The sequence below is a fragment of the Primulina tabacum genome, chromosome 15 (assembly GCF_025594145.1).
Source record: "Primulina tabacum isolate GXHZ01 chromosome 15, ASM2559414v2, whole genome shotgun sequence".
NCBI lineage: Eukaryota > Viridiplantae > Streptophyta > Magnoliopsida > Lamiales > Gesneriaceae > Primulina > Primulina tabacum.
In genome coordinates, this window is record NC_134564.1 from 11,554,023 (window position 1) to 11,571,817 (window position 17,795).

Here is a 17,795-nt window from a genome sequence, read left to right on the forward strand (position 1 = left end):
CAACTGTGTCAAAATCAATCGGTATACTAACTTCAGATATCGCACATTCTGCATACAATCTGTTTCAAGCAGGATTCATATCTGAATAATATCTGTATACAATATTCACAGTTCTCAGAGTATTCAATACAATCTTCAGATATTCGATTCAGTCAATCAGATGCTGTAAGTATATCAAGCTATCATAGATGCAACAAGCATGAAATCATCAGAATATCTCTGAACATACTGAAACATGCCAGAGAGAAACACTAAATCAAATGTAACTCCTGGTCGGTACTCTTCCACTGATCTTTTAATTCTTTCAACTTACTCTGTGTCATTCTGTACATTCAATATCATTCTGTACTGAATTCTAATAAAGCAAACAATACCTGATCTCATTTCAATTCTGAAGTCTATCTTTCAATCAGAAGCAAATCCGAAATCTCATATGGAAAATATCAGCAACTCATACATTATTGGCAAATCTGCCAATTCTAGGCTCGATTTCAGTATGTCTACTGAATACATAAGGATACCCATCTGCTCCTTTCTGTATTAATCGAGTCATAAACAATACAGATATCAAAGAAATTCTAGATCTAGAATCCTTACCGAGGAATTTCCACTCATCATTCCTATCTGGTCTGAATCTTATATTTTTTTCTGGTAGGAATCTACAATAGTTCTGTACTTGTTCAGCATCTTAATATCAATAATGTAGTCAACTTAGAAAACACAAGTACATCATAATCTAACTCAATCTTATTCTCATCTTACTGTAGTATACAATATTTCACAGAAATCTCTGATATCCATCTTTCTTTCCCAACAAGTAAGGGACTCAATACTACAGTACCATCAGACTCAACAGATATAGCATATCTCAATGCAACTCAGTCAAAGATAATCGTAGGGAATGCGTTAGTATATATCAATACCTATGCAATATAATCATAAATTAACAGTACCTGCCACTCTATCATCAGGTGTGTCCGGTGTCTGTTCCTCGGTCTTCTGCTCCCTAAAATCTTCGGGAACTTCTCTGAGGACAAACTCTAGCAAAGTGTCCCGGCTGTCTACAAATATGGCAACTACCAGTCACTCCCTTGCATTGCTCTGTGGAATGTCTCCCTCCGCAAATTCTGCAATACACTCCAGTATAACTTGGGCTGGAACCACTGGAGCTAGATGAATCGCTCATTCCGCTCCCTAACTTCTTGAATGGTTTCTTTTGAGCTTTCAGCAAATCTTACTTTCCACTCGTGCTGCCGCGATCAAATCGGAGAGGGGATTGCTGTGTCTGGGGTTGCATCGCACACACCCTTTTTAGTAGTCTAATCATACTCGCCTCCGCTCTCTTCGCTCTACTCAAGGCATCAACAAAATGGTAAGGTCGCTGCATATTTATCAATGCAACTCTCTCCTAGTTCAATCCTCTAATGAACTGCTGAGCTACAGCTTCATCATTCCCAGCTACTTGAGAAGCAAAACGAAGTAGAGTAGAGAATTTAGCAACATCTCCTTCAATATTTAGTTGACCTTGTCTCAAATTCTCAAATTCTGCTTTCTTGTCCTCCCGGTACGAAACTGAGAAAAATCTTCGATAAAATTCAGTTCTGAATATTTCCCACGAAATCACTGTACCTCTCTGTTCTAGCATTCTTTTACTTGTAATTCACCAACTTCTGGCAGTCTCTCGTAACTGGTGGAATATCAGTTTAATTCTCTGCTCATCTGAATAATCAAATAAATCAAACAGTATTTCTATGTCATCAAACCAGTTCTCACAATCTTCAAACGCCTCGACCCCACTCAGAATCAGCGGCTGAAATAACTGAAATTCTTCCAACTGTATTTCCATCGGAGTTTCTGATACCTCTATCTGTTCAGTCGAAGTACTACCCCTTTCTGGAATTCTCCGTGGAGGTATATCTGCTTATCAAAACATTAGTACTCAAATACTACAAATCTGTTCCAATCTTTCTCTGATCATCTTACTGCTGATCAAGAATCAAATCTGATTCATATTCAATAATACATATTACCAATTCAAATCAGATAATTAGATAATATGTATTTTAAAGCAGTAAAGCATAATGTCATGCTAGCACACACAATGTAAGTCAACATTAAAATAAATCTCATGCTTGCAATCACAAGCAAGAAAAGAAATCTCACTCTACTCCACTCATTCTCTTCTATCTCAGTTTAAAGGATCTATCGCTCTGATACCACCTGTTGTGGGGACCCGGACGCTAATCATCTTCTTAATCATCTTTGGGATTTAAATATCAATTAAGATAAACAGGGTCTAAAAATTTTTCTTTTTAAAAATGTAAGTGCGGAACGTAATGGAATCTAACTAATATACATCTCAGTATAAAAGTACAATAATGTACAACAAATATTTAAACTAGTCTAAGGTTCAACTACTAAATTTCAAGTATTAAACCAAATCTACAATAAGTCCGGAATCACCACCCTAACTCATCTTCTCTCATCATCTTCTTGACCCCGATCCTGTCCCACCTGTTGTCATGCACACATACAAAACAAGACAACACCCGGATACTCCGGTGAGAATAAATCCCAGTATAAAACATGTATACATGCAGATACACAATATAAATCATAAAGCATGTTATCATGCGTAAAATTCATAACAATAGGTTTCATAGTCTAGGAAACCAAATCGAATAAGCATTCAGTAACAATGGATTCCATAATCTCTGAAATCAACATAAAATAAGCATGCAACTCAATTCAATTCATATCTTGACTCGACTCGACTCGACTCTAACTCTAGAGATCCCGGTGTGAATAAGACGTCACTGTCTGTCACCTACTCTCCCAATCGGGGTAACTGTACGTCGTCTTATTCCTAGACTTCGGTTATGTCTGTATCGAAAGTCTACAATCGGATTGAATCTGATCCGAAGCGTCGATACCACCGAACGTCTAGTTTAGCAAGTCTGCCAATGACTCTCCTATTTCCATGCTTGAATATAAATCTATAAACAAGACATAATCATAATCAAATATAAATAATAAATCTAGTATGTGATTTAGGGAAACTCCAACCAAGTCTGATTCGAGTCGTATCTCCCGAATTCACATAAATTATACCTTTCGTCGCACAATCTCCGTCGATGTCGAAGTCTCGATGTCAAAGTCGCCAACACAAATCTGAAATGGCATCATCAATGTACATTCTATCAAGCTCTAGTACACTTCAATACACATAGGAATCAATATTTCATTTCAATGCATTTCGACGGCATAACGGCGGATTCTCAATATAGCGATCAACTCAAACAATAAGAATTTCAACATATATCAACAAACCATAATGCTCAATTCATAACCAACATAATATACTCGTTAGCATCTCGAAATCTGCAGAAATCGGAATATGTGTATGCTGGAAATTGAGAACAATCATATACGATATCATTTCTTCAATCCGTTTACGTTTCAACGATGTATAAAAAATCTCAAGAACATATATCTCTACTCAAATCATCATTCCTCCAATATATAGATTTCAAAACATGTTGGAAATGATCAATACTTACATCTCTTTGTAGCACTTGATGAGAGGAGCAATAATCTATGCTTGGATTGAAGTTGGGATGGTTAAATCTTGCACAAGCTAACTGTAGATGAAAGAGCCTTCCCTTTTCTCTCCCTATCTCCCTCGATTCTTGACTGATGGAACTGCTGAAAATGAAGACTCATCACAATTCTATATATATATATGCCATGTGTCATCATAAGAAAAAAAACTGGCTACCTCGCACAGGGCACCGCGGGTGCGCTTCTCCCGGACCGCGGGTGCGCTTAACTCTCGGCAACCCTAACAATATCCTAGCATCGCCGACCGCGGGTACGGTCTGCTTTGCACCGCGGGTGCGGTAGTACTACTGTAGCAGCACCGCGGGTGCGCTGCTTCTGGACCGCGGGTGCGATGACCCTACTGTAAAAATGGCCAACTTTCTGCCTATCCACCGCGGGTGCGGTGCTTCTCTAGGCGCGGGTACTGTCTCCTTATCTTCAAAAACTCTAACTTTCTGTCCACCTACCGCGGGTGGGGAAGAAAAGGAAGTACGGGGGTGGTGTCTCATCAATGCAATATTTCATAATCTCATTTAGTGTCTCTCATTACATGTCATGCATAGTCATATCTTCCGAATATAACATCAATGAAGACTAATAAATCTCAAGCCTTACATAAGAACATATAATATAACTCATATCTGATTTTCTCATACAATTCAACTTCAAAACATGCTGAAAGGAAACAATACGTACATTCCCTTGTAGCCTTCAAAGAAAGGAATCCAAATCTATATTTAGATTCAAGTTTTAATGTATAAATCTCACACAATCACAATTATAATTTTGGGAGAACTTGAGGAATTGTTGAAAATGCCCTCGGTTCTGAATTCTGAAATGAGAAAGACTAAATCAGTCCAATATCTATATATATATATGCCATGTGTCACAACAATGAACAAAGGTGGATTTCTCGCATGCAGCACCGCGGGTGCGGTCACTCTTCACCGCGGGTGCGCTGTGCCCACGGCATGCCTTTCATTTTCTTAAATTCGAAGACCGCGGGTGCGGTCCCTCCTTGACCGCGGGTGCGGTCCGCACCCGCGGTCTTGCTTCGAATAAAATTTCCTACCCTACTGGACATCAACCGCGGGTGCACTCTCTCTGAACCGCGGGTACGGTGACCCTACGGTAAAAATTGCCATCTTTCTGTCCATGCACCGCGGGTGCGGTGCTTCTCTAGGCGCGGGGGCGGTCTCCCTTCAAGCAACATTTCATCTTTGCATTTTAAATATGACCATCTATGGCATTACATTTCTCCCCCTCTTAGATATTAGTTCGTCCTCGAACGTGAAATCAATTAATCAAGGTATGTAAAAACAGCAGTAAAATCAAAAGCTGAATAAATACTCACATCATGAGAATAACTCGGGATATCTTTGTCTCATATCTGCTTATGTCTCCCAAGTCGCTTCCTTGGTGCCATGATGACTCCACTGTACTTTCACTAGTGGAATAGTCTTCGTTCTGAGCTGTTTCTCTTTCCGATCAAGAATCTGTATCGGTTGTTCAACATAACTCAACGTCTGATCTAGCTCAGCTTCGTCAGGCCGAATGACATGAGAATAATCTGGCATGTATCTACTCACCATCGATACATGAAAAACGTCATGTATCCCGGATAGAGAAGGAGGAAGAGCCATTCGATATGCTCGATCGCCAATCTTCTCAAGAATCTCGTATGGACCGATGTATCTAGGAGACAATTTCCCACGCTTGCCAAATCTGACAATGCCTCTGAAGGGAGAAATCTTCAAGAATACTCTGTCCCCGTTTTCAAATACAAGCGGTCTACGTCTGATATTGGCATATTTGGCTTGCCTATCCTGTGCTGTTTTCATTCTCTTCTGGATTATCTTCACCTTCTCAGTCATCTCTCGAATCATATCAGGCCCAAGTTCTGGTACCTCGGATATATCATCCCAGTACAACGGAGATCTGCACTTCTTGCCATACAATGCTTCAAACGGTGCCATCTCTATGCTCGTTTGATAGTTGTTGTTGTACGAGAATTCACACAACGGTAGTGAATCTTGCCAGCTAGTGCCAAAGTCTAGCACTACAGCTCTCAGCATATCCTCTAAAGTCTGGATAGTCCGCTTTGACTGTCCATCTATCTGGGGATGATAAGCAGTGCTCAGGTTCAATGTCGTACCTAAAGCTTGCGGCAGACTGTGCCAAAAGTGAGAAGTTAATCGTGGATCACGATCTGATACGATAGACTTCGGCACACCATGTAATCTGACTACCTCTCGGACATATATCTCAGCCATCTGATCATGTCTGTACGTCATTCTGTACGGATTAAAACACGCTGATTTGGTTAATCTGTCTATCACAACCCAAATCGCATCACAACCCCGGGATGATCGAGGTAACTTCGTCACGAAATCCGTGGAAATGTGATCCCATTTCCATTCAGGAATAGACAAACTCTGAAGTAAACCTCCGGGCTTCTATCTTTCGGCCTTCACCTGTTGGCAATTTAAGCACTTAGACACATATTCGGCAATATCTGATTTCATCTGTTTCCACCAGAACTGTGTCTTCAAGTCGTTGTACATCTTTCTGCCACCAGGGTGAATGCTGAACCGACTACAGTGCGCTGCTGACAATATCTGTTGTTTCAACTCTGAAACATCTGGCACTACAATACGGTTATTCACATACAGGACAAAATCATGTACCTGATATTCAGACTGATGTCCTGATCTGACCATCTGAATTGACTTCTGTATATTCTGATCTGTTCTTTGAGCTTCTTTGATTTTCATAAAAAAATCTGGCTCAACTTGAATCGTGGCAAGTCTCAATGGTCTACTATCTGTGTCAAATGCTAAACTAGACAAACAACAATCTTCAACTAAATTCAAAACACCTATCGTCGATAAGGATAGAGCACATACCTTTCGACTCAAGGCATCTGCTGCTGCATTTGACTTCCCTGGATAGTACTTGATCTCGCAATCAAAATCTTTCAGTAGATCAAGCCATCTACGCTACCTCATGTTCAACTCTGACTGAGAAAACAGATACTTCTGGCTTTTATGGTCAGAGTAAATCTCAAATTTCTCACCATAAAGATAATGACGCCAAATCTTTAATGCAAATACGATAGCCGCCAATTCAAGACCATGAATGGGGTATCGAATCTCGTGTGGCTTCAGCTGTCTAGAGGCATATTCGATCACGTGACCCTGTTGCATAAGAACACATCCCAGCCCTCTGTGAGATGCATCACAATATACAACGAAATCGCCAGTACCTGAAGGAATCATCAAGACAGGTGCACTGGTCAGCCTGTTCTTCAACTCTAGGAAGCTAGACTCGCAATCCTCCGACCACACAAATGGTGTATTCTTTTGCGTCAACAGGGTAATCGGCTTCGCAATGCTGGAGAAATCTTTAATGAATCGTCTATAGTACCCTGCTAGACCCATGAAACTGCATATCTCAGGCACCGAAGTCGGTCTCGGCCAACTGATCACAGCTTCCACTTTACTCGGATCCATAGAAATACCATCTCCAGATATAATATGACCCAAGAAGACAACCTGTCTCAGCCTAAACTCACATTTTGACAGTTTCGCATATAATCCTTCATTTCTTAGTGTTTGCAACACAATTCTTAAATGATTGGCATGCTCATTCAGATTCTTAGAGTACACCAAAATATCATCAATAAAAACAATCACAAATTCATCTAAATACCTCTGAAAGACACGGTTCATTAGTCCCATGAACACTGCTGGCGCATTCGTTAAACCAAAAGGCATGACAACAAACTCGTAATGCCCATACCTGGTTCGGAATGTTGTCTTCGGTATATCAACATCTCGAACTCTGAGTTGCTGATATCCCGATCGCAAATCAATCTTGGAATAGATAGATGATCCCTGCAACTGATCAAATAAGTCGTCGATACGAGGCAAAGGATATTTGTTCTTTATCATTGCCTTGTTCAGTTGCCTGTAAACTATACACAATCTCATAGAACCGTCTTTCTTACGCACAAATAGCACTGGTGCACCCCAAGGAGACACACTCGGTCTAATGTATCCCTTGGTCAGAAGATCTTCTAATTGTGATTTCAATTCTTTCAACTCTATAGGCGCCATCCTATACGGAGCTCGAGATATAGGAACGGTACCTTGAATAAGATCAATACTAAAATCTACCTCTCGGGCTGGAGGTAACCCTGAGATCTCATCCGGAAATACATCTGCAAACTCCCGTACTACTGGCAAATCTGCCAATGCCGGGCTCGATTTCAGTAAATCTACTGAATAAATAAGGAACACCTCTGCTCTTTTTTGTAATAATCTACTCATAGTCAGAGCAGATACTAAGGGAATCCGAGATTTGGAACCCCTACCGTAGAATTTCCACTCCTCTGTCATTTCAGGTCTGAATCTGACAATCTTGTGAAAACAGTCTACGGTGGCTCTGTACTTAGTCAACATGTCAATCCCGACAATACAATCAAAATCAGATAAACCAAGTACAACACATTTTAAATCGATCTCATGCCCTTCAAACTGTATTAAGCAATGTCTAACTGAAGTCACAGATATCAGACCACTTCCCAACGGAGAAGAAATAGACACTACAGTAGACAATGACTCTACAAGGCAATGCATGTGTCAATGCAAAACATTCTGATATGAATGTATGTGATGCACCTGTATTTATCAATACATATGCAGGATAACCGCAAAGAAAACAGTTACCTGCAATCACATCGTCTGGCGCATCCTGGGCTTGCTCTTCGGTCAGTGCAAACATCCTAGCCTGCTGTCCTGTACTCTGGGATCGATGTGCACCTCTCTGGGGACAAACTCTGGCAAAGTGTCCCTTTTGCCTGCGTATGTTACATCTGCCCATCACTCCCTAACACTGCTCAGTGGCATGCCTACCTCCACACGAACTGCAATAAACACCACTATACTCTGAACTCTGACCCTGACCTCTCTGTCGGGATCCACTGGAGCTCGACGAACTGCTCCCTGATTTCTTAAACTGCTTGCCCTTTGCTTTCAAAAAATCCTTCTTCCCACTACTACTGATTACACTATCAAATCGAGGAGGAGGTGGTGGAAACTGTGTGGCGAGCGGTGGCGGTCTCTGACCCTGAACACTATAGAAAGCTCCTCGCTGCCTCATCAAGCCAGCCTCTGCTCCCTTCGCTCGATTCAGCGCCTCAGAAAAAGTGTTGGGTCGCCCTGTGTTCACCAAGGTGAAGATATCCGGATTCAAACCATTTATGAATTGATCGGCGAACGCCTCGTCATTCCCTGCTACATGAGGTGCAAATCGAAGCAAGGACGAGAATTTGGCAACATACTCCTCTATGTTCCATTGCCCCTGTCTCAAGTTGGCAAATTCGGCTCCTTTGTCTTTTCGACACGACACTGGAAAGAAACGTTGATAAAATTCATCTTTAAATACTTTCCAAGTAATATCAATACCTCGATGTTCTAAGGCTCATTTCGCCTTTAGCCACCAACTCTTGGCCACTTCTTGCAATTGATGCCCAATCAGCTTCACTCTACGTTCATCTGTATAGGCAAGAGATTCAAATAACATCTCTATATCATCCAACCAGCTTTCGCAATCCGCTGCATTCTCAGTACCTTTCAAAGTCGGGGATCGGAATGACTGAAATCGTTTCAACAGAGTCTCCATCGGGGTAGCGGTTACGTCCATCTGGGTACCTGACGTACTCCCTTGTTCTGGCACTTGTCTTGCAGCTGGTTGCGGTATCCTTCTGGGCGGCATATCTGGTTATCAAACAAATTAGTACACAGGCTATACAATCTGTCTCAGCCCTCCTCTGATCATAGACCTTTGATCCAGAATCGGTTCTGATTCAATCTTGGCAATTATATGCTGTAAATCAACTCAGATACAATACGACATATAATAAGGAAAGCAATAAATCATGCTAGCACATCAAAAACAAGGAAGAAGACTCGATCTACCCCGCTCATTCTATTCTATCTCAGTCCACCGAACCTACTGCTATGATACACCTGTTGTGGGAACCCGGGTTCTAACTCAATTCTTTTCGGGATTGATCGGATCCTTGTTCAAAATACGGGTCAAAATTTTGCTTTTAACATTAAATCAAATGTTTACAACTCAAGCACAATATAATTCTATATTCATTTCAATAAAACAAACATAATATACATGCCTCGTTTTATTCATATTCTACAAACAAGTATTTAAGTACAGTACATGTCAAAAGTACAACTACTAGTTCCTCTGCTACGCCCGTGATCACCACGCTATGTCCATCTCTCATCTCTGTCGCGACCCTGATCCTGCCCCACCTGTTGTTATGCACACATACAGACATAACAACAGCCGGAAACTCCGGTGAGAACAAATCCCAGTATAAAACATGTATGCATACTGATACATAATCATAAGTCATGAATGAAAACAATAAAAATAGGTTCCATAGTCTATGAAACCAATCTATAAAAGCATACAATGCAAATCAAATCATGTCTTGACTCGACTCGACTCTAACTCTAGGGATCCCGGTGTGAATAAGACGTCACTGTCTGTCACCTACCCTCCCAATCGGGGTAACTGTACGTCTTATTCCTAGACTTCGGTCATGTCTGTATCGAATGTCTATAATCGGAGGATATCTGCTCCTATGCGTCGATACACCGAACGTTTAGAAGTTTGGCAAATCTGCCAATGACTCTCCTATCTCAAATGCATGAATATAAATTTATAAATGCATAATCATATCAAAAGATTTGTATATAATCTATACACAAATCATAATCATATCAAAAGACAAGCAACTAATCTAGTATGTGATTTTGTTGGAAAACTCAAATTGAATCTTATTTGAGTTGTGTCTTCCCCAAATAAAACATGCATTATACCTTTCGTCGTAGTATAATCGTCGTCGTAGTCGAAGTCTTGTTCCCAAATTTACCAATACAAATATGAAATGGCATAATCAATGTGTATTCTATCAAACTTCTACTCAATTCAACACATATATGAATTGATAATCAATCTCAATACAAATCGACGGTACAACGGCATAATCCTGCGATACCGATCACTGAATAACATCATAATCAATCACAACCAACTCATACTCCTCATTAAAATATAATGTATCATACTGAACTCTTTACTATCTTAACTCAATATACATGCTGGAAAATCGACAACATCTCAAACGGTATCCGAAAATCGATCCGATTGTATTTCCATACTCACCATAAACATAAGAACATATAATATAACTCATATCTGATTTTCTCATACAATTCAACTTCAAAACAAGCTGAAAGGAAACAATACGTACATTCCCTTGTAGCCTTCAAAGAAAGGAATCCAAATCTATATTTAGATTCAAGTTTTAATGTATAAATCTCACACAATCACAATTATAATTTTGGGAGAACTTGAGGAATTGTTGAAGATGCTCTCGGTTCTGAATTCTGAAATGAGAAAGACTAAATCAGTCCAATATCTATATATATATATGCCATGTGTCACAACAATGAACAAAGGTGGATTTCTCGCATGCAGCACCGCGGGTGCGGTCACTCTTCACCGCGGGTGCGCTGTGCCCACGGCATGCCTTTCATTTTCTGAAATTCGACGACTGCGGGTGCGGTCCCTCCTTGACCACGGGTGCAGTCTTGCTTCGAATAAAATTTCCTACCCTACTGGACATCAACCGCGGGTGCACTCTCTCTGAACCGCGGGTGCGGTGACCCTACGGTAAAAATGGCCATCTTTCTGTCCATGCACCGCGGGTGCGGTGCTTCTCTAGGCGCGGGGGCGGTCTCCCTTCAAGCAACATTTCATCTTTGCATTTTAAATATGACCATCTAGGGCATTACAAATGCACCCTTGACTACACCATTTAACATACTTCTTCATATGCAACCATAGTAAAAATTTATGCATCATATCTATGGCTCTAATTACTTCATAGCTACCACTCAAACAAATATCATGTGCCTCCATATCATGCGACAACTCATGCAATGAGTGTAGGTGTAGAACCCGTATATCAGTAGACGTATAAGCCATGCATAATTCTAGATTTTTAAATTTAATTGACTTCATTGCATGATTATTTTAAATGCATTTATTTGAAGTTAATTATTTTATTATTTCAGTTCAGTAGTTTGATTTTTAGCATTTCAGTTATTTCAGTGAGGCCGGACCGGAGTTGGAGTTTTGAGATAGAATTTAAGATTCGAGAAATATTTCCAGAAGTTAATTTAGCTAGCAACCAAGTTCATTTAAGTTAGAAAGGGAGGTTTGAGGATTTAATTTAATTATTTGAGGTGATTAAGAAATGAACTCATTTAAGTTATTAAATTAAGGGGTTAGCTCACTAAAATTATTTAAAGGATTAGTAAGGCTTTCAAGGATTATTAGTTGACTAGATAACCAACATTTCCCCTTTATTTTATTATGCATTTTTCGGCCACCCTTAGTTGCTAGAAGATTCATTTTCCAACTCATCAACTTTGACCAATTCTTTGCATGTAATTAGTAGGATAATTCTAGGATTTTTGGGAGCACAATTTAATTAATTAATGGACATATCCTAGACTAGAAAATAAGAAAAATCGGCCACTACCTCCTAGAAGCATCCACCAACTCATTTGATATCAAACCATAATTCAAAATTCAAAAATGAGAAGACTTGGTCTTGATTCTTTCCTTATATCTTGCACCCACTTCCCTCACCCTCCTAACCATCATTCCCCCTCCCTTAGTCACGAAATTCAGAGTGTTTTTGAGAGAGGAAAACCGTGGGAATTCAGTAGGAAGCAAGGGAGAAAAATCGAGAGCAAGAAAGGTAGACAAGAAGCGCTCCATCTCCTCCGTGCCGCGTCGTCGTCGTTTCGTTCGTTTTCTTTCGAAACGAAACCAGGCATGTCTAGATTTCTTTCAAACCTCAATCAAGTCATATTATCATTTATTTTTCAGTACATGATCATGTTTATTCAAGCAAAAATCGAGATCCAAGTCAAAACATTTTGAAACCACACATGCAGAATTTTCGATTTCCTTGGCAAGCTTCACGATTTCTTTTGGTTTGTGAGTTTCAGGTATTGGATCGACTCCAGGCTCCCAAGGCGGCTTGTATACATGTAGTAGGATGCATTAGGACCATGTTGGTCCATTCAAACCAGCCCCATGCTTGCTGGAAATTCAGAATGACAGCAAGTTCCCATAGGCGCAGATTTGTTGTTCGAAAATTCAGTTTCTTGTCATGGAGGAAGGATCTGATCTTGGCTGCCCCAAGGGCCTATAGCCATGGTTGGATCACTTCCCTAGCAAGTCTAAGACGTGACTAAGTTGCCCTTTTGGTGGCTTGGTCCATGGTTCATCGGTTTTTAATAAAACCATCACAACAGCCCCTATACCCCTTCGGCTACTTCGGTTGGACAACTTTTGGTTTCGTTCTTTTGTTGCTTGGTATGGATCTTGGTTGGCCTATGGCCCTTAGCCACGGTTCATATCATGCTCCTAGATGTCTAGATCGTGCCATGGTCAATCAAATGGCCACTGGAATGACGCAAGACATCGATCATAGCATAAACACTACACACGCATGCACGTTGCTCTCGGTTGGACCCTTCGGTTGAGTTTTGGTGTGATGCGGATTGTGGCTGGCCTAGGGCCCTTAGCCATGGTTCAAATCATTCCTTGGGATGTTGGTAAGAGTCTCTGGTTGGTGGTTCACGCCCCAATGGCCGGTAGTCTCGAAAACAACACAAGTTACACGGGTGTGCAGCTGCTGGAAATTTAGTGCAAGTTGCTGTGTTGTTTAGAAGGCTCGTTTGAGTTCTTGGTTGGCTTTTAGCCCATGGCCTTGGACTGGACAGTGCCTCATTGAGTTGGGAAGGTCATGTTTTTGACCGTTTGTGATTCGGATCATTTTTGAGGTCGTACGAGAATTTACGGTGCAATGTGCCAAATTGACTCTCGAAAGAGCGTTTCGTGTTTTGGCCTCCATTTCACCTAGATTTCGACCCTATCATTTTAGGAGCATTATTTTATGATTTTTCAGCGTATTTTAATCATGACTATACGTCGGTTCAGTGTCGGTTCAGGTTGGCTCGGAGTCATGATTAAATGCGAAGTCATTAGGCGTCATAGTCGCATCTTTTGAACGTAAATTGCATAGTTGGTCATGTTTAAGCTATTGCATATTTTTCATGGCACAGTTAGGTTGCAGCGAGCCTGGGAACGATCCAATCCAATCCAGTTGGTAAAATTACAGGAATTTTCATTATGCCAGTTAATTATTTTACGTGCATTAAATAGAAAATGATTATTTTTGAGATTTATGCGATATGGCTTGCGGTTCATTCACTATGTGGGAGTGTTATTTTATACGGTCGCCAGTGACCGATCAGTTCAGTATGGTACCACCCGGTCGCCAGTGACCGGCCAGCTCAGTTCAGTTTCAGCCTCCCCGGTAGCCAGCTACCGATCAGTTCAGCTTAGTGCAGTGGCCACAGGCGTAAAACATAATCTCAACAGAAAATTTTACCAGATATTTCAGTACAGGCTCCAAGGAGCAAATATTTTTACAGTGATTTCCAGTTCAGTTATGCACGTATTATAATTGCTCAGTACAGATTATTTTCAGTATGCCTCAGGACAGGATATGTTAACTCATGCATATTTTAAATTCAGATTTTTACTCGTTACCTGCGTTATATGCATGCTGAGTCTTTAGGCTCACTAGACTTGATTGTTGTAGGTACTGATGAGGCCAGGGCCGAGGGCGGGGACCAGTGAGCCAGCTTGGGTCGGCAGTAGTGGCACCCGAGGACCTCAGTGCAGCAGTTGTTATTTTTTCGCAAACAATTTTATCAGTCGTTGGATATTTTTAAATCGTTGTTGTTGGCAAAACTTTAATTTTCTTCCGCTGCAATATTTTGAAATATTGAACTTGATTCACCAGTGATTTTATGAATGAGGCCATTTAAGTTCTTTTAAAAAGAAAATTTTATATTTTCCGCAAATTTTCAAGAAAGGAGTTTTAGGCTCCTCACAGTAGGATGAAAAATTTATTCTTGTTAAACATGTTTTCATCATGAACAAAGAAACAGTCATGTTCATCCTTGCCCCCCTCAAAACCATCATCAAACAAGCATAAATCATGCAAATAGAACACCCTAAATATACTATCCATGTAATCTTCACAATCATCACTAATCAAGTATAAATCATGGAAATAAGACACGTCACGTGTACTATCAATGCAATATCTTATCTCATCACAAAAATTTAAGTCTAATGCATATAAACCCTTGTAGCAAACAAATCCTACTAACTTAGTAACTCGTGAAAAATCAAAGTTCATAAAAAGTACTTGCATTTCATCAATAATCTCACATCCATAACAACCAAGGAATAAAGACAAACTGACACCCGGTCCTCTAACCACCAAACTTGCAACCTGTTCTACAAATTCTTGAAAACAAAGCAATACAACTTTAAAGTAAGGAAGAAAGTCATACCTCATAGTTGTTGTGTTGGCAACTAAACTTACCTCATCGCGATGGTACTTGTATTCTCGAGGCTCGGACCCTTGGGTTCTCCCTTTAGTAAAACTCACTTGTCTCCTTGGTATGACAACCCCAAGAACCTGCAAATAAGAAATAGCAATGCTCGGGATTGAACTGGCTATATCATCACCATAACAATAAATCACTTTGTACAAAGGTATATGAAATGGTTTATGCAAGAATAAGCATCTCTCCATCTCACTCTTTTGACTCTTTTGGGCCTTTAATTTATTTTTCTTTTCTTTTTCTTCTCCTTTGGTCTCTCTTTGTTTTTCTTTTCTCTCTTCTTTCTTTTCTATGGCCATCTTACTCTTTTGTTCTCTCTTTCTTTTGGCCAATTTATTTTCCTTTTCGCTCAATTCAAGGAATGTCAATTGATTCTCAAGAACAACAATTGGATTTAATTGAACAAATGAAGTATTTCGTTGCTCAACGAATTTATGTATAATAACTTTTCCTTGCCTACTCTCCTCTGCCATGGTAGACAAAATAGAAACTTCCTCACCACTCAATGATTCACTGTCCACAAGGTTTTGTTTAACAGTACTCGTATCATCAACCAGTGAAGTACCATCATCAATCAATTCACCTTCCACCACATACTTCTCAACACTCGTGTCAAGAACCAGCGTAGTATTATCATCCTCAATCTCCCCAACCTCAAATTCATATTCAGGTTCAGCAACATCAGATTCAGGTTCAACAGATGATTCTACTATGGCCACCTTATCACGTTGACATTGACTGATATCATGACCAATTTCTAGACACCAACAACATATAATATCACAAGTACTAGAATTTGAGTTTTTACTTGTACCTTGATATTCATATTTGCTAGCTTCAACTCTCGACTCATTCTTTGGACTAGCAATGATTTTCTCTCCCCGATTGCTATACCCACTACTCTCCTCACATCCCCTATCATCATCACGATGCAAATACAATGATCTATTCCCTCCAAATCTTCTACGTCGCCTATCCTCATCATATTGCCTATCATGTATTTCCTCTTCTTCACACCTCCTATATTTTTTTCGTAGAGGCTTAAACTCCTTATCCCATATTCTATCCAACCCTCTCAACATTGTTTGAAATTGACGATCGTCAACCATTATACCTGCAAGAAAAAGGTTAGTAGAAAATAATAAAGAATAAATTTTCTCACCACGAATCCTCACTGGTCACTCCAATGAAAATTCACTCGACTCTTTTTTTTTTTTCCTCACTACAAAATACTCACCGGTCACTTCAAAGAAATAATGCTCGCACTCAAGAGTTTTCACTCGAATTTGATAGTTCTCTCTAAGATGTGATCAATCTTTATATATATATTTTTAATCAAACTAACAAGATTTAACTTGTGAACACTTGCAACTGTCTCACTTGGACTGCACAAAACAAAGAACAACTAGAATAACGCAGATCTTACAACAATACAAAGGATAACACGGATCTGAAAACAGAATCGAAGTTTTAGAAAGATCTTGAATAAAAAAGAAAAGATAACACAGATCTGAGAACAGAATGAAATTTTAAACAGATCTGAAAATAGAAACAAAAGGATAACACAGATCTGAAATCAGAACGGATTTTTTTTTTTTATTTTTAGATAGATCTGAAAATAACAACAACAATGATAACTTACTTGAATCAAATAAAACCAGAAGCTCTGATACCAAATGATACGAATCCTCGTACGAATGAAAGGCAAGCACGAATATAGAAATCGCACCCTCAATTCAATAACAAACAAGGAACGATTATGTTGTCCCGATCTTTTTAAACAAGTAACGATTTTGTGATATTCACCTCTAAGCGATTATAACTTAGCAACAAATATCAACGATAAAACAATTGAATTTCAAACGAACCTTCAAAGAACTTGTTTTGACAATCCGTGCGAAGAACAATCGACAAACGCCACAAAGATGCAATCTTTGATAAGTTTGATTTTGATAAATACAAAGCACATGCCTTGCAAATTGAGAGAAATCTCCGATAATTTGATATCAATCTTCAATCATTTCGTTCATCCCCCTTACAATACATTATATAAACAATAAAAATAAGAAAAGTTGTGTGAAAAGGCTTAAATAAGATAACTAGCAACTTTGACACGGAAGTGCGCCAAAAGACCGCGGGTGCGGTGCAGCTTCGGCAACAGACCGCGGGTGCGGTGTAGCTTCGGCAACAGACCGCGGGTGCGCTAATGATTCGACCGCGGGTGCGGACCCGCGGTGCAGCTTCGGAAAATTTTCTTAAATTTGATTATCATGGACCGCGGGTGCGGTCCCTGCTTTAGCGCGGGTACGCTGGACCTTCGGCAATTTCACTTGAATAACATTCCAAAAACCTCCAATATTATTCCCATGATTCCCAACCTCTTCTAATTTAGTCATCTAATTTGTAGATCCTCCTTGGTAGTTCATCATGAGTCCTTGAAGTGCTTCTTTAAACTTCTTGATGCGTCCCTTCGTTATAGGTTCTTCGGTATATTTTTTGTTGAACTCCATCAGTTGCTTGAATATGCTTGATTCATCATCTTTAATCACAATCAAGCTTGAAAGTCCGCGGCAACAACGCATCTTAAATATCCTTTCAACC